At 39.1% G+C, this 7294-nt stretch overlaps 1 non-coding gene across 1 annotated transcript; it reads right to left on the bottom strand.

Annotated features, from left to right (window-relative positions):
* Positions 1–3117: 3117 nt before the first annotated feature.
* On the bottom strand, positions 3118–3224 carry LOC128776731 (U6 spliceosomal RNA). Its single transcript, XR_008421909.1, has one exon. It is a non-coding gene; the product is annotated as a U6 spliceosomal RNA (small nuclear RNA).
* Positions 3225–7294: the final 4070 nt, after the last annotated feature.

Raw genomic sequence — 7294 nt, 5'->3', positions numbered from 1 at the left:
CCGTTCAAAGCCTGGAGCCTGCTTCAGATTCTGTGTCTCCCTCTCTCTCTGCCCCTCCTCCACTCGCACGTGTGTGCACGCCCGTGCGCGTGCTCTCTCTCTCCTTCCCCTGCTCATGCTCTCTCTCTCTCCTCTCTCTCTCTCTCTCAGTAGCTCAAAAATAAATAAATCATTAAGAAAAAAATTTTTTAAAAAAGAGTTAACTTGCCTCTTTGACAATAAACCTTCAAATAAGAGGAGCATAACACAACAAAAATTTGTCTCCAGTTCATAATGTGCCCCAGGTAGCTCTTTCAGGTAACTCTACTCCAAATAATGACTCAGTTTTGGATTCCTTTCTTGGTTAGGGTCTTCAATCATACTTTAAACCACTTGAACAGAAAGAGAATGTGAGGTAATAGAAAATACGTATATTGGGGGCGCCTGGATGGCGCAGTCGGTTAAGCGTCCGACTTCAGCCAGGTCACGATCTCGCGGTCCGTGAGTTCGAGCCCCGCGTCAGGCTCTGGGCTGATGGCTCGGAGCCTGGAGCCTGCTTCCGATTCTGTGTCTCCCTCTCTCTCTGCCCCTCCCCCGTTCATGCTCTGTCTCTCCCTGTCCCAAAAATAAATAAAAAAACGTTGAAAAAAAAAATTTAAAAAAAAAGAAAATACGTATATTGGACTCCACCCCCAATTCCTGGCAAAGAGCTCCTAAAACCCTTGTAATTTCCTAAGTGATAAGAACACTAGGTGCATCTCTTGTTCTAATATTTATCTTTGACCCTATCCCTGACACAAGACTCCTAAAACTCTCGTAAAGTGATAAGAACACTGGGAGCATTTTTTGTTCCAGTGAGGCAATGTTGGGTGGGCTCGCAGATGGCTTCTGGATGGTGGTCATGACCAAGCCATGATTAGAAGCTTAGAATTTTCACTGCACAAACCACCCCCCCCCCCACACACACACACCCTCTGCCTTCTTTAGAGAGAGGACAGGGGCTGGAAATGGAGTTAATAATTGATCATGCTTATGTGAGAAAGCCTCCATAAAATCTTTATAGTGTGGGGTTCAGAAAGTTTGCAGGCTGGCAAAAACCACGTAGGGTTAGTGATACACCCCAACTCCATGGGGATAGAAGCTCCTGTGCTCAGACATTCTCACACCTCATTCTGTGCATCTCTTCATATGACTATTTATACACTTTATCACATCCTTTAATAAGCTAGTAAACATAAGGAAGGGTTTCTCTGAGTTCTGTGAATGGTACTAGCAAATTAATCAAACCCAAGGAGAGAGGTATTGGGACCTCTGATCTATGACTGGGTGGTCAGAAGCACAGGTGATAACCCTAGGCTTGCAACCTGTATCTGAAGGTAGAGGTGGGGAGCAGTCTTGGACTGAGGACTTTGCCTGTGAGATCTGATGCTATCTCCACATAGATAGAGTCAGAACTGACTTAAATTGTAAGACACTTATCTGGTGTCACAGAGAATTTGCCTGATATTGGGAAAACCTCCACATATTTAATGACCAGAAGTGTCAGAAGTAAATTGTTCTGTATGAATAATAAAGGAGACTCATAAAAGAGAAGCATATAATAGGGAAGAAATGGGTTTTTCATTACATAGGGGGAAGAAAACCTAAGGTTTTCCCTTTAGAGAGTACATACAAAATTGAGGAGACAGTTTTGTGGCCAACACTGGAAGGGGCAAACATCATCTTCACTCATTGTCCATAAATCGGTCACTTGGCCCCAATTAATGACAAAAGAGGCTGTGAAATGTAAGCTTCCTGTGTGCTTAGTAAAATGAAAAAGTATTGCTTAGCATGTAGTCACACTATGATAAAAAGAAAAAGCCCTGGACTTAGAGCAGTTATATTTGAATCCTGGCTCTTAGTTCTTTCTAAATGTTTCATCTTAGCCAAGTTAATTAATGTCTCTTAATCTTTGTTTCCCAATATGTAAACACTATTCAGGAAACATATCTTTAGGGGTGCTTGGGTGGTTCAGTCAGTTAAATGTCTGACTTCAGCTCAGGTCATGATCTTGAAGTTTGTGGTTTTGAGCCCTGCATTGGGCTCTGTGCTGACAGCTTGGAGCCTGGAGCCTGCTTGGGATTTTCCCTCTCTCTGTCTCTCTCTCTCTGCCCCTCCCCCATTCACACTGTCTCTCTCAGTCTCTCAAAAATAAATAAACGTTAAAAAAATTTAAAAAAGAAAACCTATCTTAATAAGGTCATAAGGATATGTAATTTGATTCTATATTTTATTGGTCAGGGTTATTAATACAAGTAACAGAAACTGACTCTAATTTAGGCAAAAAATAATTTATTGAAAGGATTTTATATAGCTAAGAGAATTGCCAGGAAAACTAGAGCACCACAATCTGAAAGGGGGAGAGTACAAAGGATACTAGGCAACAGACCACAAGTAAGACCAGGGACCTATGGGCCATGAGGATCCTATTCCCACCAGTGGTGAACCACCACCCACACAGCCACCCACCTCTTGGCACTGGATGCCATATGCCACACTGGCTCTACTTCTACCAATGCCATAGAACAGGATGCTGCTGCCAATGTCACAGTAGATTCTTCACCACTCCTGCCCTTTTGTGTCACTAGTTCCTGATGCAAAGTTGAGAGGATACAGCTAATTAGCTGAGCCCACAACATGCTCCTGTGCCATAGCTGAAAAGGAAGGTGGGATATAGAGCACGTGACTTTAGGGCTTCTGTCAAAGATGCATGTGGTGAATAATTCCCCAAGTATAAAAAGGGGATTTGCACTTGGGGCAAAGAGAACAACAAAAGACAAATATTTACTTAAGACACTTACTGAGCTATATCTGACAATTTCTGTGTTCAAGGGATAAAAGCCAATGAAATAGTTTCTGCCTCTAAAAAGCTGTATATGGAAGTATTTTATGAATTTGAAAGCTCTCAGAAATTGAAGATCCTGATGTTATTGTAATAATTTTAATATCAAGATTATACTAATAGATTCTGAAGATATTTTTAAAGATTTATGTTGACGTATCCATCTAATTTCAACATTACTTTATTCAAACATATAAGAGCCTCCAAAATTTGACTTCATATCTACAATACTATTTTTAACTAACAGATTTTTTTTCTTAAATATGGAACCCTTCACGAATTTGAATGTCATCCTTGCACAGGGGCCATGCTAATCTTCTCTGTATCATTTCAATTATAGTATATGTGCTGCTGAAGCGAACACTAATAGATTTTGATGAAGGTTAGCCAATAGCAACTCCAAAGTTACAAAAATACACTATGTGCATGAGTTCTATGACTTATTTCTCTTTAACCAGTGAAACTGTAATTCCTAATGTTATGCCCAGAATTCGTGATCCCCAAAGACCACCAGGGAGCCGAGTCTGATGCAAAAGCAAAGAGCCTTTATTCCAGCTAGCTCAAGCTCAATTCCCTACCTGCACTGAGGCAGTGGTGAGATGCCGGAGAGAGCCAGTGAGTTTCAAAAGCACAAAGGTTTTATAGGAGTCTAGGGGCAGTTGGTGAGGTAATGGCTGTGGCCTCAGCCGATTGGCTGGGGAAGGGTCGTGGCCTCAGGCAATTGGCTGGAGAAGGGTCGGAGTCCCATTACGCAGGTCGCAGGGCGTGTTTTGATCAGGAAGTTTGAACGGGTGAGCGGGAGGTTACTCAAGGGGAGGAGGTGTGGTCTGAGGTTTCTGCGATTTTCCCGGAAAGGGACCATGTCGGGGACATAGTCACTCAAGGTCGAGGACACAGAACAAGATCGAGTCGGCCGGCATAGGTCCGCTCTTTCACTAATGTAGCAAGAGAATTGCCTATATTTATATGGAGTTATATAAGTCATATGACTTACATGAGTCATATAAGTTATAAGTCAAACAACTTAAGGGAGAAAAGGTGAACGAAATAGAAAATAATGTTGCTTGTTTTCTATTGTAAATAGAAACTTTGGAATTCCAGATGTTTCATTAAAGAACATAGTACTTTTCCTACATTATGATATAAAAGAACTGTGGATCTCTGAAGAGTATTTCTTCCTACAGAGAGCAAAGGAAATGTTCCTCTCCCAGAGCAAAATTAGTAATTAACATTCAGTGAGTAGAAGAAGGAGCTTCTGAAAGTACTACCGGTTATTCTCAGTTACCTTGCCTATTATGGCAACGAACTAGGGAGTTTGTGACTTAGCCTGCCCCAGAAAGATGGATCAAAATGGGAGGTAGAACCAAGTCTCACAAATCCTACTTCTTTGGGAAACAAATCATAAGGAACAGCTAACAGCAATCAGCAACCAGAAGGCAAATGCTGAGAAAAATAAGCAGGAGCTTCTAGTTCCAGCATTATCAGATCTGAAAGGGTTAGCTTGTTCATCTGTCTTTGGGTCAAAATAATCATTTTTGCAATCGCAAGATCATTTTGAAATGCAATATGTATAAAAATTCACATGAAATAACCAGAAAAAAAATACACATAATTACAACGACACTAGGAAAGCAGCAGTAGCAGCAGCATTTACAGAGTGACTGCAAATCAATTCACAATACTAATCCGTTTCATTAGGTAATCTTTCTGAATCTATTCCTTCTTGATCCACCTAGTCAAAGAAATAACTAACCTAACCTTGTTCACTAGTTAGAAGGTGAAATAAACAGTTGACAGCTAAATTGTAATGATCATGAAGTGATATAATAAGCTTTTTCTTTCTCAAATGGTAATGTCTATATTTCCTCACCCCCCAAAACAAGCACATTCTTTTCTTTAAACTTTTGAAGCACTTTAATCTGCAGCCGAAGACATTCTTCAGATTCCCTCAGATGCAATTTGGCATTTTTCTCCGTGACAAACATTCACTATCCCATCAATTAAGGAGCAATCAGTGATATTAAAACACATTGAATATAGTTATACATTCTACATGGAAGCACAATATCCTCTTGATTTTTACATCCAACAGTTAAGAAAATGTTATTTCAGCTATTTCCTCTAATAGGCTGTGCTGTATATTCAATTGCCTTCTTTCTTTTATGATTGTTCAAAGGAAACAAGACAGTAAGAATACAGAGCACAGGGTAAGTGCAAGACAAATAATTTTGAGAGGCACTGAGCTCCAAAGAGAATCCTCATCCAAGGTCATTAATGATGATTAAAGAAAAATAAAATGATAGCTTCAACTTAAATAATTCTTAATGACAACACATTAAAGTCTGTTAATGCAGTTTAAGCCTCACTTATACCAATTAACAAGATAATTGCAAAGGAAATTCCTATTTTTTCCTATGGAAAAAAAATCACCATATTTGTCATGGTAAAAGGTAAGGACTTTGATGAATATAGAACATCATTTTCTTTTTTCTACATTTATGTTTACTAATATAGATGCATCAGTTAGGGTTTTATAGCTCGTCCCATTATTATCACTTGCCAAACGAAAACCACAATTAAAATGTAGCTACTGTGATATTTATTACCTTCCTCTAACCCTAGAAAGGATTTAAGAGCAGGGGATCATCAGAAGCTTAAGGATTAAATACGCTCATTTTCAACACTGATTTCCATATTCTCTCTCAAATGACCCTAGTCCTCATACCTCAGGTTCTACTATCAAGTTATTTTAGATTATCAAGTTCACAAAATGCAATTAATCACCCTCTCCATTTCACTGCACATTATCAGTATCTGTGCAATGCCTTTCTCTTCTTACTTGGCTACTTTTATTTTATTATTTTTTCCATTCATCTATCATCTTCATCTCTCTCCCACTCTTGTATATTTAATATGTGCTTACTAGTCTGTCATTTCTGCTTATTTAGATACAAGCATATCCTTAAAAATAAATATAGTATTGTTTTCTAGGTGTGTGCATTTGATCTCCTTGACAGATATTCTCTTATAAATCTCATAGTTTCCTTTTTCCCACTTGTCATGATATTTAAATATCCGCCTAGCTACATATTAATATAGAATACTAATTCTTAGTGCTGCATGTAACTTAATTATATGTCTATCTCTCACTTTACTTCCCATTTACTTCCTGATAGACATTAGACTCCCTCCATTCTTATTACCACAAACACTGCTATAAAAAGTATTCTTAGTGACAGTTGCAAAAGACCTAGCATATAACTACTACATCATAGAGAGTATGTAAGTATGGTTAATTTACCAAGTACTTCCAGGTTGCTCTCTGGAATGATTGCACCAGATAACTCTCCCTTAAGCTGTGTGGGAGGTTTCTTATTTCCCAACATCCTCACCGTGACGTAATATTATTAGACTTTCTAATTACTATTCTAATTTGCATTTTTTGATTAGTAGTATGGGCAAATAACTCTTCAGGTGCTTATTAGCCCTCTGGGTTTCTCTATTTATTTATGTGTTTTCTCTTTTGACAGTAGAATGCAAACTTTATCGGTGCTATTATTGACTTCATCTTCTTTCCTGTTTGGTTTTATTAGAAACTTATCTAATTAATCTTTTTAAAGAAAAACTAGCTCTGGATTTTTACAGCAATGCCTGGCACATGGATGTTCAATACATATTGAATGAATGATGAATAAGTGAACACATGACAAATGAATGTCTTTTGCTGCATAATAAACAGCTGCAGAACTCAATGGCCCAAGAACAAATGTTTATTCCTCTCATGGGTGTGCAGACTGGTCTGCTGTACATTGTGGCTCTGCTGAGATCTACTGGGCTCGGCTCCAGCCTGCAGTTTGGTTGAGGCCGGTGATGAGGAGAAACTCTCCTTTAGATTTTAAAAATAATGGGGGCACCTGGGTGTCTTGGTTGGTTAAGCGTCCGACTTCGGCTCAGGTCATGATCTCACGGTCTGTGAGTTCGAGCCCCGCGTCGGGCTCTGTGCTGACAGCTCAGAGCCTGGAGCCTGTTTCAGATTCTGTGTCTCCCTCTCTCTCTGCCCCTCCTCTGTTCATGCTCTGTCTCTCTCTGTCTCAAAAATAAATAAACGTTAAAAAAAAATTAAAAAAAATATGTTGCTTAATAGGTTCCATGTTTTAAATTGCCTTTCTTTAAAGTATAAGAAATAGTACAGAACATTTACAACCCAGGAAGCCTAACAAAAAACATTGCAGGCTTCCTTGTCAAGAAAATATCTTGAATAAGATCATAATTGATTTTTTTTATTAAAACTTAATATTCCCTACTTACATATTCTGACTTCCAATGTAAAGAAGACTCTCCAGGGGTGCCTGGGTGGTTCAGCCGGTTAAGCATCCAACTTCGGCTCAGGTTGTGATCTCACGGTGCGTGAGTTCGAGCCTCAGTGCTGACAGG

The sequence above is a fragment of the Panthera pardus genome, unplaced genomic scaffold, assembly GCF_024362965.1.
Source record: "Panthera pardus isolate Hobbes unplaced genomic scaffold, ASM2436296v1 HiC_scaffold_13, whole genome shotgun sequence".
Lineage (NCBI taxonomy): Eukaryota > Metazoa > Chordata > Mammalia > Carnivora > Felidae > Panthera > Panthera pardus.
The sequence above is the reverse complement of the archived record's forward strand: the minus strand, read 5'-3'. Positions and strand labels throughout refer to the sequence as shown.